This window comes from Balaenoptera borealis, assembly GCF_965194805.1.
Source record: "Balaenoptera borealis genome assembly, chromosome: 16".
Taxonomy (NCBI): Eukaryota; Metazoa; Chordata; class Mammalia; order Artiodactyla; family Balaenopteridae; genus Balaenoptera; species Balaenoptera borealis.
Window position 1 is genome coordinate 69,704,064 of NC_138872.1, and position 25,510 is coordinate 69,729,573.

At 42.0% G+C, this 25,510-nt stretch overlaps 1 protein-coding gene across 3 annotated transcripts in view; it reads left to right on the top strand.

The window, feature by feature from the left end:
* The window catches only part of HS3ST4 (heparan sulfate-glucosamine 3-sulfotransferase 4), a gene marked incomplete at its 5' end in the record, with an annotated part of 758,541 nt that overhangs the window by 234,652 nt on the left and 498,379 nt on the right, over window positions 1-25,510 (top strand). For all 3 annotated transcript variants that reach the window (XR_014236116.1, XM_082362562.1, XM_082362563.1), the window contains one exon: window positions 18,937-19,029. The remainder of the gene's footprint in view (window positions 1-18,936; window positions 19,030-25,510) is intronic.

Below are 25,510 nucleotides of genomic sequence, written 5' to 3' on the forward strand. Positions count from 1 at the left end.
ACTTTTGTATGGGGTTGTTTGTTTTTTTAATATTGAGCTGCATGGGCTGTTTATATATTTTGGAGATTAATCCTTTGTCTGTTGATTCGTTTGCAAATATTTTCTCCCATTCTGAGGGTTGTCTTTTCGTCTTGTTTATAATTTCCTTTGCTGTGCAAAAGCTTTTAAGTTTCATTAGGTACCATTCGTTTATTTTCGATTTTATTTCCATTACTCTAGGAGGTGGGTCAAAAAAGATCTTGCTGTGATTTATGTCAATGAGTGTTCTTCCTATGTTTTCCTCCAAGAGTTTTATAGTGTCTGGTCTTACATTTAGGTCTCTAATCCATTTTGAGTTTATTTTTGTGTATGGTGTTAGGGAGTGTTCTAATTCCATTCTTTTACATGTAGCTGTCCAGTTTTCCCAGCACCACTTATTGAAGAGGCTGTCTTTTCTCCATTGTATATCATTGCCTCAGATTAGTTGACCATAGGTGCATGGGTTTACCTCTGGGCTTTCTATCCTGTTCCATTGATCTATATTTCTGTTTTTGTGCCAGTACCATATTGTCTTAATTACTGTAGCTTTGTAGTATAGTCTGAAGTCAGAGAGTCTGATTCCTCCAGCTCTGTATCCTGCTACTTTACCAGATTTATTGATTAGCTCTAGTAGTGTTCTGGTGGCATCTTTAGGATTCTCTATGTATAGTATCATGTCATCCGCAAACAGTGACAGTTTTATTTCTTCTTTTCCAATTTGTATCCCTTTTACTTCTTTTTCTTCTCTGATTGCTGTGGCTAGCACTTCCAAAACTATGTTGAATAATAGTGGCAAGCGTGGACATCCTTGTCTTGTTCCTGATTTTAGAGGAAGCTCTTTCAGGTTTTCACCATTGAGAATGATGTTTGCTCTGGGTTTGTTGTATATGGCCTTTATTATGTTGGGGTAGGTCCCCTCTATGCCCACTTTCTGGAGAGTTTTTTATCATAAATGGGTGTTGAATTTTGTCACAACCTTTTTCTTCATCTATTGAGAGGATCATATGGTTTTTATACTTCAGTTTGTTCACATGGTGTATCACATTGATTGATTTGCATATATTGAAGAATCCTTGCATCCCTGGGATAAATTCCACATAAATCATGGTATATGATCCTTTTAATGTGTTGTTGGATTCTGTTTGCTAGCATTTTGTTGAGGATTTTTGCATCTATATTCATCAGTGATATTGGTCTGTAATTTTCTTTTTTTGTGACATCTTTGTCTGGTTTTGGTATCAGGGTGATGTTGACCTCATAGAATGAGTTTGGGAGTGTTCCTTCCTCTGCAATTTTTTGGAAGAGTTTGAGAAGGATGGCTCTTCTCTAAATGTTTGATAGAATTCACCTGTGAAGCCACCTGGTCCTGGACTTTTCTTTGTTGGAAGATTTTTAGTCACAGTTTCAATTTCATTACTTGTGATTGGTCTGTTCATATTTTCTATTTCTTCCTGGTTCAGTCTTGGAAGGTTATATGTTTCTAAGAATTTGTCCATTTCTTCCAGGTTGTCCATTTTATTGGCATAGAGTTTCTTGTAGTAGTCTCTTATTATGCTTTGTATTTCTGCAGTGTCCGTTGTAAATTCTTTTTCATTTCTGATTTTATTGATTTGAGTCCTCTCTCTATTTTTCTTGATGAGTCTGGCTAAAGGTTTATCAATTTTGTTTATCTTCTCAAAGAACCAGCTTTTAGTTTTATTGATCTTTGCTATTGTTTTCTTTGTTTCTTTTTCATTTATTTCTGCTCTGATCTTTGTGTTTTCTTTCCTTCTACTAACTTTGGGTTTTGTTTGTTCTTCTTTCTCTAGTTCCTTTAGCTGTAAGTTTAGGTTGTTTATTTGAGATTTTTCTTGTTTCTTGAGGTAGGATTGTATTGCTATAAACTTCCCTCTTAGAACTGCTTTTGCTGCATCCCATAGGTTTTGGATCATCATGTTTTCGTTGTCATTTGTCTCTAGGTATTTTTTGATTTCCTCCTTGATTTCTTCAGTGATCTCTCGGTTATTTAGTAATGTATTGTTTAGCCTCCATGTGTTTGGTTTTTTTTACGTTTTTTCCCTGTAATTGATTTCTAATCTCATAGCGTCTTGGTCAGAAAAGATGCTTGATATGATTTCAATTTTCTTAAATTTACCAAGGCTTGATTTGTGACCCAAGATGTGATCTATCCTGGAGAATGTTCCATGTGCACTTGAGAAGAAAGTGTAATCTGCTGTTTTTGAATGGAATGTCCTATAAATATCAATTAAATCTATCTGGTCTATTATGTCATTTAAAGCTTTTGTTTCCTTATTAATTTCCTGTCTGAATGATCCATCCCTTGGTGTAAGTGAGGTGTTAAAGTCCCCCACTATTATTGTGTTACTGTTGATTTCCTCTTTTATAGCTGTTAGCATTTGCCTTATGTATTGAGGTGCTCCTATGTTGGGTGCATATATATTTATAATTGTTAGATCTTTTTCTTGGATTGATCCCTTGATCATTATGTAGTGTCCTTCCTTGTCTCTTGTAACATTCTTTATTTTAAAGTCTATTTTATCTGATATCAGTATTGCTACTCTCGCTTTCTTTTGATTTCCATTTGAATGGAAATCAAAATCATTTTCCATCCCCTCACTTTCAGTCTCTTTGTGTCCCTAGGTCTGAAGTGGGTCTCTTGTAGACAGCATATATATGGGTCTTGTTTTTGTATCCATTCAGCAGGACTGTGTCTTTTGGTTGGTGCCTTTAATCCATTCACGTTTAAGGTAATTATCAATATTTATGTTCGTATTACCATTTTCTTAATTGTTATGGGTTTGTTTTTGCAGGTCCTTTTCTTCTCTTATGTTTCCCACTTAGAGAAGTTCCTTTAGCATTTGTTGTATAGCTGGTTTGGTGCTGAATTCTCTTAGGTTTTCTTGTCTGTAAAGCTTTTGATTTCTCTGTCAAATCTGAATGAAATCCTTGCCAGGTAGAGTGATCTTGGTTGTAGGTACTTCCCTTTCATCACTTTAAATATATCGTGCCACTCCCTTCTGGCTTGTAGAGTTTCTGCTGAGAAATCAGCTATTAACCTTATGGGAGTTCCCTTGTATGTTATTTATCGTTTTTCCCTTGTTGCTTTCAATAATTTTTCCTTGTCTTTAATTTTTGTCAATTTGATTACTATGTGTCTCAGCCTCTTTCTCCTTGGGTCTATCCTGCCTGAGACTCTCTGTGCTTCCTGGACTTGGGTGGCTATTTCCTTTCCCATGTTAGGGAAATTTTTTACTATAATCTCCTCAGATATTTTCTTGGGACCTTTCTCTCTCTCTCCTCCTTCTGGGACCCCTATAATGCAAATGTTTTTGCGTTTAATGTTGTCCAAGAGGTTTCTTAGGCTGTCTTCATTTCTTTTCATTCATTTTTCTTTTTTTTTTTTAATTTTTAAAAAAAATTTTTTAATTTTTTTAATGATATTCTGGTCTGCTTACATTCTTTTTATGTATGTATGTATGTATGTATGTATGTATGGCTGTGTTGGGTCTTCGTTTCTGTGCGAGGGCTTTCTCTAGTTGTGGCAAGCGGGGGCCACTCTTCATCGCGGTGCGGGGGCCACTCTTCATTGCGGTGCGCAGGCCTCTCACTATCGCAGCTTCTCGTTGCCGAGCACAGGCTCCAGACGCGCAGGCTTAGTATTTGTGGCTCACGGGCCGTGTTGCTCCGCGACATGTGGGATCTTCCCAAACCAGGGCTCGAACCCGTGTCCCCTGCATTGGCAGGCAGATTCTTAACCACTGCGCCACCAGGGAAGCCCTCATTTTTCTTTATTCTGTTCTGCAGCAGTGAATCCCACCATTCTGTCTTCCAGATCACTTATCCGTTCTTCTGCCTCAGTTATTCTGCTATTGATTCCTTCTAGTGTATTTTTCATTTCGGTTATTGTATTATTCTTCTCTGTTTGTTTGTTCTTTAATTCTTCTAGGTCTTTGTTAAACTTTTCTTGCATCTTATTGATCTTTGCCTCCATTCTTTTTCCGAGGTGCTGTATCGTCTTCACTATCATTATTCTGAATTCTGTTTTTGGAAGGTTGCCTATCTCCAATTCATTTAGTTGTTTTTCTGGGGTTTTATCTTGTTCCTTCATCTGGTACATAGTCCTCTGCCTTTTCATTTTGTCTATCTTTCTGTGAATGTGGTTTTCATTCCACAGGCTGCAGGACTGTAGTTCTTCTTGCTTCTGCTCTCTCTGTGCTACACGCTTTATATACAATAGTCCTCCCCCACCGCATCTGTGGGGGATTCTTTCCAAGATCCCCAGTGCATGCCTGGAATGGCGGATAGTATTGAACCCTATACCCAAGGGTTTGTATCCTAAACACAAGCATTGCAATACTGGGACAGTCCATCTGATAACAGAGTTGGCTATTAAGTGTCTAATGGGCAAGATATGCTGGACAAAGGGATGATTTATGTCCCAGGCAGGACAGAGCAGGACAGAGTGAGATTTCATCATGCTACTCAGAACAGCGTGCAATTTAAAACTTATGAACTGTTCATTTCTTGAATTTTCCATTTAGTATTTTCTGACTGCAGTTGGCCACAGGTAACTGAAACCACAGAAAGTGAAACCGCAAATAAGGGGGGGATTACTGTATACAAGGCTATGGAATAATCCTCCCCAAGGGGCAGATTTTTATTCCTCTTTTTTTTTAATTGTAGTTGATTTACAATGTTGTGTTAATTTCTGCTGTACAACAAAGTGATTCAGTTATACATATTATAAGGGGCAGATATTTTTTAATATCCCATTTAACTATAAGGAAAGAGAAATTCTGAGAGTTTAGACAATTTAGCCAAGGTAAATGAGATAATAAATAATAATGGCCCACATCCATTGAGAATTTAAAAGGGTCAGGCACTGCCAAGTGTTTTACCAACATTATTTCTAAGAGGTAGGTGCCCTTAGGAGTCCCATTTTACAGATGATTAAACTGGGGCACAGAGAGGTGAGTGACATGCTGGGGCTGAGGCTTTCCACCCTCTGTGTGGTGTAGCCAAAACAAACTTTCAACCTATGTCAAAAAATTTTTAAAAGCAATTTAAATAGATACTGAATTCTTCTATAGGAGCAGCAAAGGGAATTCTATTGCTGGATATAAAGAGAAGCCTCTTATAATCTTCTCTCTCCACCTTTCTTCTAAGAGTTCACACATCATAAGCATGGCTGGTACCTATAGTTTCTCCCCCAGTTCCCCCATTGCTACCCGCCCACCCCTTTCCTCCTTCCATCTCAGATCTCTTTTCTCATGGAAATAGCTCTGTTTCTTTTAAAATAAAAATCCATCAAGACTTTCTTGGCTTTATCCAATTCTCCCCTCTACACCAAATACCCCAAACCAATGGGCTGTATTCAACCACCCCAAGTATTTTTGTCTGGCGAACACAATTTTTAAAATAATTTTAGGTAACACTGAAAAATCGGTGGCTTTCACACTGGCTTCCAAATTCTGGCTTGCCTTTGCCTCATTTCCGAAAGATGTAGTAAGAGTGGTCCTGCATCCCTGGCCACCCAGTCACACACACTTTCCAATTTGTCTCATCCCCCCTGTTCACCACCACTGTCTTCTCATCTCTGAATCTTGATTCCATCCATGCTTGTTTCCAGGTATCCTTAAAGATAAGAAAGTGAAAGGTAGAGAGCCATGTTGACACACTGCATGTGTCAAGACCCCATATTTTCCTTTGGATGCAAACAGTAATCATCCATGTTTGAAGATTAAAAAGAAAAAAAAGAAGATCAAGAGTCTTTGAAAAAAGAATACAACCCTGGCTTCTTTCTCATCTACATATTCCTGTCGGCACTTGAGTTTATGATCTCTGGATCAGATTGACAGAACAAAAAGACCCCTTCTCACTCACCCAAGACCAGATCAAACGAACAACCAAAACCCAGTTGATCAGACAAACACAGAAAACACTTTAGGAGGGGAGGTGGGAGGAGAGAACTTGTGGATTGCATGTTGATGTTTCCACCCATTCTAGTTGCAACTTTCAATCGCCCTTACCTTGTAACAAACAAACTCCTTCCCAACAAAAATCCCCAGCTGTTAAGTGTTCTAGATGTTATTTGAATTTAAGTAAGATGACTTCTTTGGCAGCTACCTGGCAGCCCACAGCTTTTACGACATGTTTTCTGATACAAACTGTTTCACAAAGAGCTTGTATCTTTTTACTACCAAGCATTACATTCTGAACAGAAAACTTAATAAGATTTTCAGCGGCAATTTTAAGAGGATCTATGGTACGACTTAACAACAACAGTGATCTATTCTTTTTAGTGCAAGTGTAAAGACCTGAGAGAAATAGCATTTTCAGTTTGACTTTATGGCCCTCCCAAGTTGTGTTCAAGTTAAGTGAAAGTTAAAAATTGGTGCTGGGGAAAGAGCAAAGATTTTGGGCTCAAACTGATTTGAATTCCACTGTTATTCACTTATGAACTATTGCACTTTGGGCAAGTTGCTTAAACTAATTTGTGCCTCGGTTTTCTCATCTATTAAAGGGAAAAATTCCACTGTATAGGATTGTTACAGCAAAGCTTTGTGGTACAGGGCCTGATACATAGTACTTGCCCTAAATGCTTTAAGTTGTATGTGACAGTAGCCCAACTCAAGCCAGCTTAAGGAAAAATGAGAATTTCTTGGCTTGCCTAACTGAAAAGTTCAAGAGTACATCGGCTTCAGGCATAGCTGGATCCAGGGGCTCAAGCAATGTCATCAGGACTCAGTCTTTCTCCACCTTTGGGCACTGTTTTCTTCTGTGTTTGACTTTGTTCTTCACTGAGCCCAGCAGACTAGCTGGTTATTTTTTGGAGCAAGCAGAACAGAGCTCTGAAGAAATATAGACCAAGATATGTAAAGCCTGGTTGACAGCCCTCTTTAGACAGGGCAAAGCTAGTTTGGGCAGCATGGTTTCCATGTGGGGTGTCCTAGTGGGAGTGGCATTCAGGGCCAGCATAAGGACCCAAGACATTGCATCTTCATCAAAGCCACACAGAATAGGCAGATCCAAGGCTATAATTTCTGTTTGACAGATAAGGAAACTGAGGCTCTGTATTAGCTTCTTATTGATGCTATAACAAATTACCATAGACTTAGTGGCTTGAAACAACACAAAAGAAGTTCAAAATGAATCTTACTGGGATAAAATCAAGGTGCCAGCAGGGCTGCATTCCTTCTGAGGCTCTAGAAAAGAATCTGTTTCCTTGCCGTTTCTGGCTTGTAAGGGCCACTAGTATTTCTTGGCTCATGACCTGCTTTTCATCTTCAGAGCCAATAGCACAGCATCTTTAAATCTCTCTGACACTGACCGTGACCCTCCTGCCTCCCTCTTTCCTTTATAAGGACTTCTGTGATTATATTGGGCCCACCTAGATAATCCAGGAAAATCTTCCCATCTCAAAATCCTAAACGAATGACATTTGTGAAGTCCCCTTTGCCATGTAGGGTAACATATTCACAGGTTTCAGAGATTGACATGGACATCTTTCAGGAGACCATTATTCAGCCGGTCACAGGCTGATAAAGGTAGCAGTTTCCTGGTCAGTCCTTAAGTTAACAGCTGAGTCATGACTAGAACTGAGGTTAATGGTTCTAAATTAAGACAGTGCAGGTGAGAATCCTGGCAGAGTAGCTGGATGGCCTCAGTTAGGCTTCTCTGAGCCTCTGTGTCCTCATCTGTAAAATGGTGATAATGTTATTAAGTGAGACACTATATAAAAGTGTCTAGCACAGCATCTGATATAGAGCAGAAAACTAGAGATGCAAGGCTTTCCTGCTATTTTTAACAGCCTTGAACGAGCAGGTGCCTTTGAAAGTTTGGTTCTGGGAAAACTATGGAAGAGCCAGTGGCATCAGGAGCATGGGATTTGAGTCTGCCATATGACCGTAAAGAACTTGAAATTCTCTGAGTTCCAGTTCCTTACTCATACATGAAGATAATAGGTCCTTCCCTCACAGAGTGAAGTGGAGAATGTCTACCTGGCGCTTGGCATCCTCAGTCAAACACCTCCCTCTGTCACTGCCTTCCTTTTATCTTCCTTCTCAATTTATATCTTTCACTTTTTCTTTTCTCCCTCTCTTCCTTTCTGTCTTTCTTTCTCCTGTTTTCCCTTCCTCCCTCCATCCTGCTCTGATTTCCTTCTCTCCTTTCTTCCTCCCTACCTCCTTCCTTTCCTCTCTCTCTCCCTTCCGTTGCCCATTCTTGAGATGTCCACTTAAGAGCAGTTGATCAATTTCAGGGACTTCTGGTGTCCGCTCTTGGTCTCCCCTCTTATGGGTCATAGCAACCCATTCTTCTCACTCATCAGTTTCTCAGTTGTGCAATCTAAATGCTAATGATCCCTGCCTAACCTGCTCCCCCTCTACTGATACAACTAAACACACCCTAGAAAAACTGCCCAGAAGGAAACAGGATCTACTTCCCCCATCCCCACCCTTTGTGCAGGGTGTGGGCTGGAAACCGTGCCATCTTTGGAAACTTCTGACAGTCCAGGAAGGCGGGGGGAGTCCTTCATCTGGAGTCCCCCAGAGCTTCTTCCTCCCCAGCAGGACCCTGTTTATCAAGCTGCCCGATGCCCACCCAGATGCCCTCATTCCCTTTCATGCACTGGTGGTTTTCAGTCTGATATTGAAAGTGCAATATGCTTGCCAGTAATGATGTCTTATTGGAGTGTAAAGATTTTCCCATTTCACTGCTTTATCCTGAACTTAAAGTGTTTTGAAATTCACTTACATCGGAGAGGACCAGCAGCCGAACGTTTGCTGTAAATAAACTGGGGGCTTCTAAGGTGTTATCTCTGAAATGGGAGATGGGATAGGTTACTGCTCTCCTGGGGGCTGGGCAGAATCAGTGGCAGAGTTTTTCCATCACAAGGACCCGGCAGCTTTTATGCTTCCAAGTGCTGGTCTGGGTGTGAGGGCGCTCTGGCCTTGTGTTTTGAATTTATTCAATTGAAGTTTGTCCAAGGTGTTGAGTTGGAAGATCACTGAGCTCTTGAACACCTGCTTGGAAAATCAGAAAATCTTAAAGCTAATGCAGAGACTGACAGTAATTCAAACAGCAGGTAGTGGCGGTGGTGGCTGTTATTACTGTTGCTGTTGCTATTATGATCAGTGAACATTCATTGAATGCTCTGTATTCTGCACCAGGCACTCTGTTAAGGGCACTGCATGAATTATCCTCATCTAGCCTCTTAACAACCTGTGAGATTGTTGGGATGCCACCCAATCTGGCTGGCCAGACAGATCTGATGCTCCTGGGAAATTTCTTACCATCTAGTATCAAGGCCATGGCCACAGGTGTCCATGGAAGATAAACCAGGGAAACTTTTCATGCAGGTTGCCTTAGTTGCTTCGATTTACTGATGTATTACACTGGCCCACTGTGACCAGCGTGGCAAAGAGGGATGCCTGAGACTCGGGACCCAAAGGCAGTGTTGTGTCAGCCACAGTGTATGACCTGGGGCCGCACATCTCTGGGCCTCAGTTCCCTCCTCTGCAAAATGTGAATAATAGTGGTACCACCTCATGGGGCTGTGTGAGGATTCCATGCGTCATTGTATGTGGAGCACTTGAACAGCGCCTGATACGTGGTGAAGGCTGTATAAGTATTTCTTTATCAGAACCTTTAAATACTGCTTCACCTTTTCAGTACCGGTGATGTTCTGCATTGTTTCCCATGGGTTCGGATCAGTGCTATGTCCTGGATGATAAGCAATAGAAAATGGGGCTCTAAAGCCATCTTTTTCTCTTTTCTTTCCTGTCCTTTCCCAGGGGCTGGATGTGGGAAGGTTGTGGTAGTATAGGGTGGCCAGTTCATCCTGGTTTGTCTTTCCAGGTGTTAGCACCACAGTTCCCAGGTTCCGGGAACCCCCTCAGTTTCAGACAAACCAGGAGGAAGTAAGATATGCTGACTTGCGGGTTTCGTGAGGATAAGTGTGTGATTGGAGACTGTATTCATTTGCTAGTGTCGCCATAACAAAACACCAGAGACTAGGCGGCTTAAATAATAGAAATTTATTTCTCACAATTCTGGAGGCTGGAAGTCCAAGGTCAAGGTACCAGTGGGGTTGATTTCTCCTGAAGCCTTTCTCCTTGTGTGAATGGGGGTGTAAGTCCCCTGTGGGGTCTTTAAGGATCACTCCAACACAGCCATGGAAATTAATACTTGGCGAGGCATAGGAAATTAGAGGAATTATTACACTAACATGTTCTAGAAGGGGAGGCACGGCACACTGCACAGGGGGACACATGGGAGGGGAATCCAGGGAGCAGGTTCACCCAAGCAGGTAGGGAGCCGAGAGAGAGAGAGAGAGAGAGAGAGAGAGGACTGTAGGAGGTACCTTGATTGGGGATCAGAGTGGAGTTAGTTACAGAAGCAAAAGGCATGAACAGGGTTCATTGGTGCATTTGAACGTCACTAGGTTACACTCAGAGGAGGGCAAGAGGGGGAACTTGTAGCAAGCACCAGCCTTATCACACTGGTATATATGTGGTCACCTGGGCAGGTGCTCACAGTCTGTTTGTGGGGATGCTGAGGCATCAGGAAAATTAAGTTTTTAAAATGTACAATACACACCTTGGCTTGCAGATGGCTGTCTTCTCACCGTGTCCATACATGAGCTTTTTCTCTGTGTGCAGGCATCCTGGGTGTCTCTTCCCCTTCTTATAAGGGCACCAGTCATATTAGATTAGGGCCCCACCTTCATGATCTCATTTAACCTTAATTACGTCTGTAAAGGTCCTATCTCCAAACAGTCACATTGGGGGTTAAGGCTTCAACATATGAAATTGGAGGGAACACAATAACAGCCTCCGTGAGTTTTAAAGCAAAGACTTTTCAGAGCATCCTTTCCTGCATCAGGAACTCAAGGCAACTGAAAGTGCTCTCCGCACATTGTTTTTCTGTCATTTCCCTGTTGGGGGCCTCTGTGGCACATGCAGTGAGCTTTAATTGGAGGGCATATCTCAGTACCAAACTAGCACCAGGTGGAGTTTTGATAACAAGTTCAGATCCACTGACTCTAATGCTTCTAAAGCAGAAATAAGGCCTCTCTCAACCTCTGCCTGCTCCCAGCCCTACACAGCTGCCCACACTGGAGCAGCATCCCAGCTCCTCAGCTCCGGGAGGCCCTGTGCCATCCATGTGCCTCTCTGACCTTGACTCACCCACTTGCTGGTGCTGCTCCTTTGCTCTGCCCGGTCACACTGGTTTCCTTGAAAATGTTAAACTGGCCTCTCTCAGGGGACGTTTGCATTTGCTGTTCCTTCTGCTAAGAACTCTGTTCCCCACATCATCCCCTGGTGGCCTCTTCATTCTTCAGGACTCCACCTCTTTTGCGTTCTGTCCACCAAATTCCAATGTTGGAGGGGGTTGGGGGGTGGTCCCTCCCATACATCCAACAAACAATTCTATGCACATCAACTGGGTGTCCAACAATTCAACTGAATTGCGACACTGTCAACCCGGGTACAGTCAGATTCCACAGGTTAAGGGCTCAGTCTTACCCTCTCCAACAACTTCAGATGCCAGTCGAAAGCCCAGGTTGTTATCTGTACTTCTGACCAACTGGCTATAAATCAGAAGTTCCCACAACCCCCTTCTCGGGTTTAATTAATGTGCCAGAGTGGTTCACAGAAATCAGAGAAATATTTTACCTTTTAGATTACCAGTTGATTACAAAGAATTTAACTCAGGAACAGCCAGATGGAAGAGATGCACAGGGCAAGGTATGGGAAAGGGACATGGAGCTTCAGGCCCTCTCTAAACACACCACTCTCCCCAAATATCCACATGTTCACCAACCCAGAACCTCTCTGAACCCAGTCCTTTTGGGTTTTTATGGAGGCTTCATTACATGGGCATGATTGATTAAGTCACTGGCCATTGATGATTGAACTCCATCTCCAGCCCCTTTCCCCTCCCTGGAGTTCAGGGGTAGGACTGCAAGTTCTAACTCTCTAATCTCAGGTTGGTTCCCCTGGCAACCAGTCCTCAACCTTAGGTGTGGTCCAGAGTCATCTCATTGACATAACAGTAGACACCTTTATCACTCTCAACACTAGGAAATTCCTAGGGTTTTAGGAGCTGTGAACCAGGAACCATGGACTAAGACCAAATATATATTTCTTATTATAAATCACAGTATCACACCACCCAAATGCCACCTCCTTTAAATAACCTTCCCTCTGTGTCTTAGCCATATTACTCACCACATTTAACTTCTTCTGTCACTTCTAGGTGGTGGGAAAGATTAGCTGGGTCCTTTTGTCAGTTATCTATTTACTGGGATCCTCAGGTACTAGGCAGTGGAGAGTCAACAATAAACAAGACAATTCCCATCTTCTCCAAAGAACTTACATTTTGGAGTGGGGAGGCAGATAATAAACATATAAACATCCAAATATAAATGTATATATAAATATAAATCTCTCATTCAGTGGGATGCTTTGAAAAAGCAACATGTAAAACTATTAGTCCTTCTGGAAAATTGCTGGACTAATCCATGTGGCCTAAAAATCCATTTCTAAGATCCCACTTGAGTACACAGATAGAATATTATTCTTGGGTTAGTTTTCAAACAAGGATAGCTGGGGAGAACACTTCCTTTCTCACCAGAGGTCTCAAGCTACTTCCCTGTAGGAGTGGCTTTGGGCTGTCAGAACATTTCTTGGTCTAATATTCAAGCACAGTGTTGTTGGTGGGGCGGGGGGGCGGGAGGGGAGGATAGCCTGTTCAGTCTCTCTCCCCTTAGCTTTCCTGGATTCAAGGCAAGGAGCATACTTACAATAGCCATGAAAAGGAGGTCTGGTCTCAGCAACGGAGAAAGACAGTAAAAAGAAGGTATTTTGCAGAGAAATAGTGCAAATCCCAGAGCCCGGCAGTGGGGAAACAGGCTTATATCCGTAATGGCTTATATACAACACTGATGACGAACTCTGGAATCTGCATGCAACTTTCCATATGTGCATCTGACTCTGGCTCTGTGTTGGCATGCTTGTTTCTTTTGAACTTGTATAGTTATAAATTACAGTGATCTTAAGAAGGGTGAAGGCAGGAGAGGTTGCGTGTGTATAAGAAAGAAAGGTTTAGTTTGTTAACAGTGTACTCATGCCATATCTAACATTGAGGATAAAGAAAATGAAGAAAATTTTATAACAGCTGGCAGAGTACTCTTCCCCAAAGGACCCCTGGCTCTCAACTGAATATAAACTTGGTATGGAGTCAGTGTCTGTGTCCCCTCCACATTCATATGTTGAAGTGATGGTATTTGGAGGTGGGGCCTTTAGGAGATAATTAGGTTCAGATGAGAGAGGGGCCCTTCTGATGGGATTAGCGCCCTTATAAAGAGACATCAGGAGAGCTCAGCTCTTTCTGTCTCTTCATACCACCCACCACTTGAGGGTGTAGTGAAAAGGTAGCCGTTTGCAAGACAGGAAGAGAACCCTCACCAGAACCCGACCATTGCTGGCACCCTGATCTCAGACATCCAGCCTCCAGACCTGTGAGAAAATAAATTTCTGTTGTTTAAGCCACCTAGTCTATGGTATTTTGTTATGGCAGCCAAAACAGACTAAGTCAGAGCTCAAATCAGCAAATATTTACTGAGTGTCATCAGGCAATATGCCAAGCCCTGGGGACATAAAATAAAAAGGCCTTTGCCTTTGAGGAACTCATAGTTTAGTAGTGGAGACTGAAAATTAGATTGCACTGCACAAAGAAAATTCTCTCAAGTGACCTCCACTTACTCCTTTTCAGGGATTCGTGACATTTTCCCATTTCTTCTGTAAAACACTGTTGGGGGCTGAACTGTGTCCTCCTCTGATAGCTATGAATTTGGCCTGATTTGGAAGTAGGGTCTTTGTAGAGGTAATTAAGAAACTCAAAATGTGATCAGACTAGATTTAGGGTGGACTTTAAATCCAATGACTGATGTCCTTATAAGAGAAAGGAGGGGGAGATTTGAGACACACACAGAGGGGAAAACCATGTGACAATGGAGGTAGAGATTGGCATCTATCGGGGAAGGAACACAAGGATATCCAGAGCCACAGAAGGTCAGAGAGAGGCATGGTTCCAGAAGGAACCAACCCTGCCAACACCTTGATTTTGAACTTCTGGCCTTCAGAACAATGAGAGAGTAAATTTCCATTGTTTAAAGCCACCAACTTTGTAGAACTCTGTTATGGTTATCTCCTGGTTGTTGGAGGATTGAATGAGCTAAGATGTATAAAGGGACTTGAACAGTGCCAGGCCAGTGGTGAGTGCTACATAAGTACCAGCCATCAGCACTCAGTGATTTCCTCATTCTACAGCTTTTTACTGAGCATCACTTTTGGGCCAGCACTGTGATTCTACCTCAATTTTGCATTGAAAGGTTTCAGTGGATTGCATGTTAGCGTCCCCCCCAAAATTCATATGTTGAAATCCTAACCTTTGTTAGGATTTCAGTACCATCAATGTGATGGTATTGGGAGAGGTGGAGCCTTTGCGAGGAAAGGAGGTCATGAGAGTGGAGCCCTCGTGAATGGGATCAGTGCCCTAATAAAAGGGACCCCAGAGAGTTCTTTTCCCCTCTTTCCACCACGTGAAGACACAACAGGAAGTCTGCAGCCCAGAAGAGGGTCTTCATCAGAACCCGACAAAGCTGGCACCCTGATCTCAGACATCCAGCCTCTAGAACTGTGAGAAATAAATTTCTTTTGTGTATAAGCCACCCAGTCAGTGGGGCTTTGTTATATCAGCCTGAACTAAGACAGAGGTTTGTTTTTGTTTGTTTGTTTGTTTGTTTTAACATCTTTATTGGAGTATAATTGCTTTACAATGGTATGTTAGTTTCTGCTTTATAACAAAGTGAATCAGTTATACATATACATATATCCCCATATCTCCTCCCTCTTGCATCTCCCTCCCACCCTCCCTATCCCACCCCTCTAGGGGGACACAAAGCACCGAGCTGATCTCCCTGTGCTATGTGGCTGCTTCCCACTAGCTATCTATTTTACATTTGGTAGTGTATATATGTCCATGCCACTCTCTCACTTCATCCCAGCTTACCCTTCCCCCTCCCCGTGTCCTCACAAGTCTATTCTCTACATCTGTGTCTTTATTCCTGTCCTGCCCCTAGGTTCTTCAGAACCATTTTTTCTAGATTCCATATATATGTGTTAGCATACGGTATTTTTCTTTTTCTGACTTACTTCACTCTGTGTGACAGACTCTAGGTCCATCCACCTCACTACAGATAACTCAATTTCGTTTCTTTTCATGGCTGAGTAATATTCCATTGTATATATGTGCCACATCTTCTTTATCCATTCATTTGTTGATGGACACTTAGGTTGCTTCCATTAAGACAGAGGTTTTATGTTATATGCCTTATTGGACATTACCTTGTATGTGAATTACATTCCAAAGCCCTCCAAAGGGGCTTTTTGTCTGAAACAAATGTTTGACATTCATAATCACCCAAGATGTCAAAGGGAATAGAAATATTGCACGTTTATAAATGCATTTTTCCTCATATTATTGGAAAAAAGAGAAAATTCCTGAAAAGCAGAAAAGAAAATAATCATCCATAATTTGATGCATAGCCACTATTTACATTTTAATGTCTTTTCTTCGGGGCTTTTTTTATGCATAGTTTGTTTTTCACATAATTATATCTATTCTCTATATGCAATTTTTATCTTTTTTTTTCAACTATTATATCACAAGCATTTTCGATATTATACAGACTTTGTGAACATTGCATTTTATGACTCCATAATGTTTCATGCTAGGATTATGGCATGGCTTATTTAACCAAACATTTAAATTAAAAAAAATTTTATCTCACTATTAAATATGCTATTGTGATGATAATCTTGTGGCATAAACTCACCCCCTCCCAGTCCCCAGCCCACCACCAGTATTTCAAGTGACTTCATTAAGCTACATATTCCAATGTGTAATTATTGGATCAAAGGGTGTGACCATTTTAAGGCATTGGATACACACTTAAGATTGCTCTCTTAAAAAAGGCTGTGCCAGTTTACACTCTGATCTGCAATGTTAAGAACATACCCATTTTGCCACACTTGTGTTAATATACCTATTATCATTTTAAAAGACCAACTAATTTGAAAAGCATGAAATGTGGTTGTTTTTATTTGCATGGCTTTGATTAGTAGTAATATTGAACATTTTTCCATGTTTGTTAAACCGTAGCATTTCCTCTCTGGGGAAATATCTGTTTAGACCCTTTCTCTGTTCATCCATCAGCATCTTTGTTTTTCTTAAAGATGTTTATTAATTCAAATATATAAATACATTTTCTTAAAGATGTTTATTAATTCAAATATATAAATACATGGCTCCTTTTTGTTATATTTGCTTCAGATGTGTTTCCCTGTTTATTGTTTTCCTTTTAAGTTTGATTTTTTTTTTTATGGACAGAAGATTTAAATTTTTTGTAACCATATCTGCCCATCTTTTCCTTTGTGATTTTTTTAATCTTTTCTAAATCTACTCACTCCTCTTTGCAGAAGCTTGATAAATATTCATTTCTCTTTTCTTATTATTTATGCTTTGATTAAAAAGTAACTCTTTGCTCTATCTAGAATTTGTTTTGGTGCATGACATTGAAGAGACTTTTCACATGGCTAATCATTTGTCCCAATATGATTTATTCAGTAATCTTATTTTTTCCCTTCTTTATTATATAGTAAATTCTCACATATAATGGAGTATAATTGAAGCCATATGTTATGTTTAGTTGAACCAATGTACCACATTGTTTAAATGACTATATTTTCAAAGTCTGTTTAAATATCTATTCATGCTGGTCCCCAGGTGGTTCAAGTTTAAGGAGAGACATCTGGAATGAACTGTCTTTACTCTTTCTCCTGCCTCACAGCAAGAAACCTGTTTGAAGACAAACAATGGTGATAGTGACATCACCATAAAACAAAGAATAATGCCAATCCCAGGAAACATGTCCACCTGAAAAGATCTTTGGTTCTTTTTTTTTTCATTTCAGCTTAATTGAAGTATATTTGTACAACATGGTGATTTGATATACATGTACATTTTGAAAGGATTCCCCTGACCTAGTTAATGAACACATCCATCACATCACATATTTATCTTTTGTGTGTGTGTGTGAGAATATTTAAGTTCTGTTCTCTTAGCAAATTTCATTTATACAATACAGTGTTATCAACTGTAGTCACCAGGTTATACATTAGATCCTCAGACCTTATTCATTTTATAGCTAGAAGTTTGTACCTTTTTACCAGCTTCTCCCCACTTCCCCCATCCCCAGCTCTTGGCAACCACTTTTCTAATCTCCGTTGTTATGAGTTTGACTTTTTTTTTTTTAAGATTCCACATATAAATGATACCATGCAGTATTTGTCTTTGTCTGGCTTATTTTACTTAGCGTAATGCCCTCAAGTTCCACCCAAGTTATGAAAAATGGCAGCACTTCCTTCTTTCTCAGGGCTGAGCAATATTCCATTGTATAAATATACTACATCTTTATCCATTCATCCATTAGCAGACACTTAGGTCATTTTCATATCTTGGCTATTGTGAATAATGCTGCAGTGAACATGTGAGTGCAGATATCTCTTTGGCATAGGGATTTCATCTCCTTTGGATGCATACCCAGAAGTGGGATGGCTGGTAGCTCTCTTTTTAATTTTTTGAGGAACCTCCATACTGTTTTCCATGGTGGCTGCACCATTTTACATGCCCACCAACAGTGCACAAGGGTTCCCTTTTCTCCACATTCTCACCGACATGTGGTACCTCTTGCCTTCTTGAGGACAGCCATCCTAACAGGTGGGAGGGGATATCTCATAGTGGTTGATTTGCATTTCCCTGAAGATTGGTGATGTTGAGCATCCTTTCGTGTGCCTGTTGGCCATCTGTTTGTCCAATCACTGATCCTTGAAGATGATTTTGTGTCCAGCTCTCCTCTGTTGTCCACCCTGACATCTACTCTTGTTACTCCAAGCTGGGACTGGGAGTTGAAAGAGGATGAGCTTCCTGGAGATGAGTTTTATTCTCACCCTCACCATGTGCAGCATTGTAGATCCCTTGGGTGACCAGAGCTCACTTCTTCACTAGTTTTTCTTCCATTTACCTCTGCCTGAATTTCCTTCTTCCCCTCCAGCCTGGCAAGTGCCTTGTCATCATGGGCACCCACTGATTTGCTTTCTTTCTCAGAGGATTTCATTTCTTCCTGATAGGAGGCAGATGCCCCCCACCCAAGGTCAAAACCTTATTCTTAAATCCTTGGAATACATCTTTGTCGACTTCCTTCTAGACCTGATGATTTTCAGATTTTGCTACTTCTAATTTTCCTCACGTATTCTCAGGTCCTTTGTTACACACAGCGGGGGATGAGAAGAGCTAAATTAGGGGGATGTAGAATTCATGGTAGGAAAGGGGGACCAAGGAGCTGTTCCATAAGAAAACCCTCCAGGCTATCTAAGTGGAACTCCACGTGTCCCAGAAGTTAAAGGCGCAATATTCAATACACATGCTGCCCAAAACACTCAGGCAGGAACCTCTAGCCAACAGGGCAAACAGATCACAGGATATTAATACTCCACCATGTCTGCAGGCCAGCTCAGACTTGTCATCCTCTCATCTTGCTATAGGAGCTGATAGTCTCTGTTTAGCATTTTGAAAATGAATTCAGATTCTAAAAGGGCATGTTTTCAAAATCCATCAGAACAAAGCCCGTGAAAGGTCTGAGCAGATCATACTACTATGGATCAGGTATCAGCAAAGGCGCCAGGTGTAGTAAAAATACCCAGGGCAGGATTTATTCATTCACTTGTTTACTCATTCATTCATTCATTCATTCATGCAACAAATACTTACCAAATTCTTACTCTGTGGCAGGCATTCTTCTCATCCTCGAACTTGGGATCCAATGGTGAAATCAGCCTGGTCTAATGGAGAAAGCATTCTAGCCAAATCAAATGGAGGAGACAGGTAACACAATGCATTATTTCTCCTTCAGTCTTTTCTTTTTCAACCTTCTCCATTAACGCTTATAAATGAAATGTGGAAATCTATTCTGGCTGCGGTTTACCGGTAATCAGTAGAGATACTTTCCACACAGGCAACGCTGCTGGAAGCTACGTGGTGAATATGTATTGTGACTCTTATAAATATGTTTCTGCTTAGCACTGCCTCTTGAGAAGAAATGATTTCACACCCACTGGGAATCTGCATCTGAGCTATTTTGCTAGTAAAACAACCAAAGGACAGATAACAGACAGTTTTTCCCACGTGGGATCAGAGAAACTGGAGACGTCTGAGGGGATGGCAGAGTCTTTTCTTGTAGATCCACCCAATATAGCAGGTTGTTTGAAAACAAAGAAAAAAATTTTTTTGCTTTCCCCTAAGGGGTTAAGAAAGGGAGGGTGGCGGGGAAATGAACATTCAAATAAGGAAGATTCAAGATTAGTTATAGATACTTTATGGGCTTAACTTAGAGTTGGGAAATTCTTAATTATAAGTTAAAATCTCTTGACTTCTTTATTTGATTCTGCAAATCCATACTTAGCCATGGCTTATTATTGGCCTCACACAGTGTTTGGCATAGAGTGGGCCCTAAATGAGTTTCTTTCTTTCTTTTCTTTTTTTTTTTAACAAGGCACTGTGACAGATTCTGGAGATATAAGATACTGCCATTAGCCTTAAGGAGATCATAATTTAGGAGGGAAGACAGTTTTGTGAACAGCTAACTCTAATGCAATAATTACCAGTGTTTATTGAGCTCTTACTGTATTCCAGGCACCAGGCTCAACACTTAATGCCTGTTACCTCCTTTAAATCTTGTAACAATCCTATGAAATGGGCACTAATGTCTTCTTTGGTTAAGGATGAGGACACAGATGCTGAGAGAGGTTCACAATACTATGGAGGAATGGTGACTGGAACCCAGATCTTTGTGATTCAAATGTCTACATGCTTGAGTACCCAGCTGCCTGGCCTCTCTCGCTGTCTCTGTTGCCTTGCAGGTGCGGGTAATGTATCTAGAAGGCAGGACAGGGAAGGTGGCTGGTTCTCCTGGAGAAGGGTTTGGAAAATGTTCACCGGGAAAGTGCATTTCACTTGGCACCTTGAAGGTTCCTAGCGCGGGTGAGCTGGGTGATTCAGCAAGCCGTTAACTGAGACACTGGACGCTGTACCACATCATTTTGCTGCTAGTCTGGTTTTGTCCCGGTGACCCCAACCGGGTAACTGCAAACTCATCCATCTTGATGGGCACCTCAGTGTCTGGATTGAGAGGAGAACTTGGCCCCCCTTCCAGCTCCTCTTCCTCGATCAGTGACTGAGGCTGTCTCCCTGACAGTGGGGCCTTCCTCCCCGTCTGGATGCCCTCTGGATCTCCATTTCTATTGTGACTTCATGCCGGGCAGTGCTGACTTCGGGCTGAGCTACCACTTCTGTTATTGACACACCCACACTGGAGAATCGACCCAGTCGGCTAGGTTTTCTCTCTTAGTCTGTAGCCACCCTTCACTCTGCAATCCCATCAGTGTGGATTCCAGTGCAGTGGCTCCATTAAGGCCCAGCTGATGGCCTTTTCATTCCCCTTCTCTCATGCAGCTCACCCCCCTTCAGGCCATAGGAAGAGGGCTGCAGCATTGCTCTCGGAGCTGGGCAAGAAGGATCCCTGTGCTTTGGAGGCCCCACCCTGGTTCCTCTCTGTCTATGTCCCCCTCCCCACACCACCCACACACGTTATGAAAAATTGTCATGCCAAGGAACGTACATATCCAGAGGCAGTGCCCTCCTAGACCGCAATCTGCTCATCAGAATCCTGCAACTCCCTGTTCAAGTGGCCCCATGCCCACTTTCAGGACGTGTTCGGGGGTCTTCCTGTGTCTGTCTTCCAGATGGTGGGTTATGCTGGTACGTGCCTTCCTAGGCCTCAGGGCTGTTTGCGGCAGAGTGTGGACAGGATTGGACGTGCAGTCTAGGGTATACACAGGCTTGTACAAGAGGATGTGGTGTAGAACAGAGCTGAGAGTGGGCCAAGGGCTCAGAGGTGGCTTTCCCCATACATGGAATGGGTTTGAGAACTCTGCAAGAGAACTTGGCCTCCTAGGTTGTTGTGAAGGTATATTTATCAAGGAAGCAGGCTAGAACATATTTTATTTAGGTTTTCATTTTGTTAACTATTTAGCATATGGTATATGGGCCTTGTGTTTTTACTCTTGCCCTTGGCCCTTGCAAATGTTAGAGGTGGGCAGACCATTGTACTCTTATCTTTCATGAAGGAACCAAATCTGGACAATTTTTTTCTTTCTCCCAGGGAAAGGTGCATCTTGGTGTATTTCTTGCCAACATGAAGATGTTAGTTCTGGGCACAATCACAAGATGCCAGATGGTACCCAGGTACCAACTGCTAATGAATTATACCATTTAGAGACTGGAAAATCCTGACTGCTTTCTGTGTGGCCCTATGGTAGCTCATGAGATGTGGAAAAGATTTACTGCCTTGTTTAAACAGAAAGGACCACATGTCAAGTGAGCAGGGAAATTCACCTCTCAAAGAGGACCCTTCCTACGTTTTATCACAAATCCCTATTATCATAAACCAGCCATTATGGTAAGCCAAGCACCTTCATATATAACTCACATGAATTACATTTTATTGGGAACCAATCACTTGTCTTTCCTCATTCAACCTCTTGGAAATAACCCACATAGAAGTCATACACTCTTATCACATTGCTTTTGCTAAGAGATCTTGTATTAGTTATACACTGCTGTGTAAGAAATTGCCCCCAAAACTTAACAGCTTAAAATAGCAGCACTTAGGAATCGGGGTGTGGCTTAGGTGGGTCCTCTGGCTGAGGGTCTCTCAATCAGCTACAATCAAGTTGTGGCCAGGGCTTCACCATAAGGGTCGGCTGGCGGGGAGGGAGTCCTCTTCCAAGCTCACTCACCTGGTTGTTGGTGGGATTCACTTCTTCATGGGCTGTGGGACTGAGCCTGCCCTCAGCTTCTGCCACATGAGTCTCTCCACAGGGCAGCCCACAGCAGGGCAACTTGCTTCAGCAGAGGAAGAAGAGAAAAGAGCTTGAGAAAAAAAGTGCGAGCAAAACAGAAGTCACAGTGTTTTGTAACCTAATCTTGGAAGTGACCATGGGATACAACATTCTAAGATGTTCCCCTGGTGTACACATCCTGTATGACCCAGGAGTGTGAATATGATGAGCTGGCACTCCCATGATTCTATTACATCATATGGCCAAAAGGATTTTGCAAATGTAATTAAAGTCTCAGATCAGTTGACCTAAAGATAGGGAGATTATCTGGGTGGAACTGACCTAATCACATGAGGCCTTTCGAAGGGTAGCTACCACATGTGTATTTAATGAGTCTGCGTCTCAAGGTCAGAGATGAGGGAAGTCAGAGATTCAAAGCACAGGAAGGGTTAGACATGCTCTTGCTGACTTGAAGATGAAAGGGGCCATGTGGCAAGGAATGCAGGTGGCCCCAGTAGCTGAGAGCAGCCCACAGATGACAGCCAGCAAGGGAACAGGAACCTCAGTGCTTCAACTGCAAGAGCTGAATTCTGCAAACAGCAAGAATGGGCTTGGAAGTAGATTTTCCTCCAGAATCTGTAGACAAGGACTCAGCCTGGCCCACACCTTGATTTCACATTCGTGACACTTAGAGCAGAGAACCCAGGTAACCTATACCCAGATTCCTGGACCACAGAAAGAGTGAGATAATAAATGCGTATTGTTTTCAGCTTCTCTGTGGTGATTTGTTATGCAGTGTTATAGACTGAATTGTGTCTCCTTCTACCCTCAAATTCACATGTTAAAGCCCTAACCCCCAGTGTGACTGTATTTGGAGATAAGAACAATAAGGAGGTAATTAAGGTTAAATGAAGTCATAAGGTGACTGATCCAATAGAAAGCTCGCTCACTCTTTCCATACACACTCACCAAGGAAAGCCCACGTAAGGATGCAGTAAGAAGGCGGCTGTCTACAGGCCAGAAAGAGAGCTCTCACCAGAAACCGAATTGGCTGGAACCTTGATCTGGGACTTCTAGGCTCCAGAACAGTGGAAAAATAAATGTCTGTTGTTTAAGCCCCCTCATCTGTGGTATTTTGTTATGCAGCCCAAGCTAATACGTGCAGTGATAGAAAACCAATAGTAACTTTCCATCACTGTTGCTGTTTTGTTCATTAAAGGTAAAGTCACTAGATCCAGCCTACACTCAGGGGGAAGGGTTCACTAGGGTGTAACACCAGGTGATGGGGATCATTGCATGCCAGCTTAGAAGTCTACCCACCACAGATATATTTAACAAAAATACAACAACAAAACGAAAATATCATTTAGCACATATACCAAACATTAAGTAGGTGAACTGCACCCTGAGAATATTGGGGTAATTCCAGTCCTCAACACCATCTACTCCTTGTGCAGTTGTGGCAGTTTTCTATTTCCCAAGTGGGCATGGCAAACCTTGGGGCAACTGGCTTCTCTGTTTTGCTGGGTGGCAATGTGGCCCAGTGGTGCTTGGCACGTAGTAGGTTCAAGTCCCAATTCTGCTCCTTCCTAGGTATGTGGTCTTGAGCAAATTACTTATATATTTGGAAACTTTGTTTTCTGGCATGTAAAATGGGCATAAGAAGAATACTTGACCCACTACATCATTAAGAGGAATAAATATGCTGATGCATGCAAATTTAGAGCACAGTGCCTGACATATAGTAAATGCTTAAAATTTTTATTTATGTTAACAAAATTTAATCTGAGTAAATTTTAAAGATCTTATTGGCTTTATTCAATGATTCATGAATTGGACAGCATCCAATCTAGCAGATGGAAAGGAGCTCCAAAGAGCTGCATAAGGAAAGAGATTTTATAGGCAGAAGGAACAAGGAAGTTGGATAAGGCAAAAAGCCAATTGGTTATTGCAAGGTTACTAGGGAATGGCAGGGGTTTATCGGACGATTACCTAATTAATTCTCATCAAGTTATTTCTGAGTGGTTGGTTTAAGATTCCACTTCTGGGGACTTCCCTGGCAGTCCAGTGGTTAAGACTCTGTGCTTCCATTACAGAGGGCACGGGTTCGATCCCTGGCTGGGAAACTAAAAGATCCCACAAGCCATGCGGCACAGCCAAAAAAACAAAAACAAAAACAGAAAAGATTCCACTTCTGGGAGAGCTGAAACATTTGTTGAATCTCAGTTTGGTGACATGGAACTTAGCACAAGTGACTCCATTTTGGGCCTGTTGTCTTGTCTTTAATGTCTATTATTAATATCATTATCAGGAAGGTCTCCTGGGCTACCTACAATACCACAGACATGTGATGATGTCTGCTCTTCATTGGAGTAAACAGTTGATCTTATTCATATATTTTATTTCATTCAATCTTTACAGCCCACCCTATGAGATAGGTATTTATTATCCCCAACTTACAAATAACAAAATTATTAAACCCTAGGGAGGCTAAACAATATCATACAGCAATTTAAGAATGAAGTCAGGATTCCCTGACTCTGAATCCCATTGCTTCCCACTCCATTGAGCTGCCTTTACTGATATCCTGATGCATTTACTGACGCCTTTACTGGGTTTCATGGGGCTCCAGATTTCAGCATCACCAAGTCACATAAAAGAGCTCATTTTCTTTACATGGAGAGCACTTCTGGCCCAAGCAGAGGTTTTCCTTCATCCTGGATTCCCAGGTCACCAGGACAACTGAAATTATTTAAATTTTTTACCATTCCTCACTTTCACTTTTTACATTCTAACACCTCAAAAAGCCAGGCCTGTTGGGAGGATTCCAGGCAGCTCTGTGGGAGAGCATGTGAGTGGTTGGAAGGGTGGGTTTGAAGCCAAATTCTCCAGATCTTCCCCAACCTGGCTTGTGTTTCATCACCTACCGCCCTGGGGCTTTGTGTCTGAGGCTGAATGTGGGGACGGGGGAGGGCTGGGTGTAAATTCTTCCACCCCCATCAGTGCTGCTGGGCCTCTGGGAGCACTGTAGAGATGCAGTCCATTAAGGAATTAGCTTGGTGCTAATGCTGTCCACTGAGAAGCTATTCTGCTGGGGCCTCCCGAGGGGTAGCTGAAAGTGTTTCATTCCTATTCATTCTATTCTCTGCATTCCCCAATTTAATGAGGTCTTTACTTTTGCCTTTAAAGAGTGCTCTCACCCCTGTGGTGTCTAGCTGTTAGCTGGAATTTGAATATAGAAGGGAGCAGGGAAAGAAGGGAAGAGAGGGGCCACAAGGGTAACCCCACGCGCACTGAGAAGGAGCTGGCTATCTCTGGCTCCCCATCTTTGGTCAGCCCTACTTCTGCCTTTCCTGAAATTCCAAATTTTGTGTCTCAAAGGCCTCCCACCTGGGAGGGAACTGGCTGAACCATCCCCAGTTACAGAGCAGACTTCCTCAGGGGCACAGAGTTTGTTAATAGTCTCC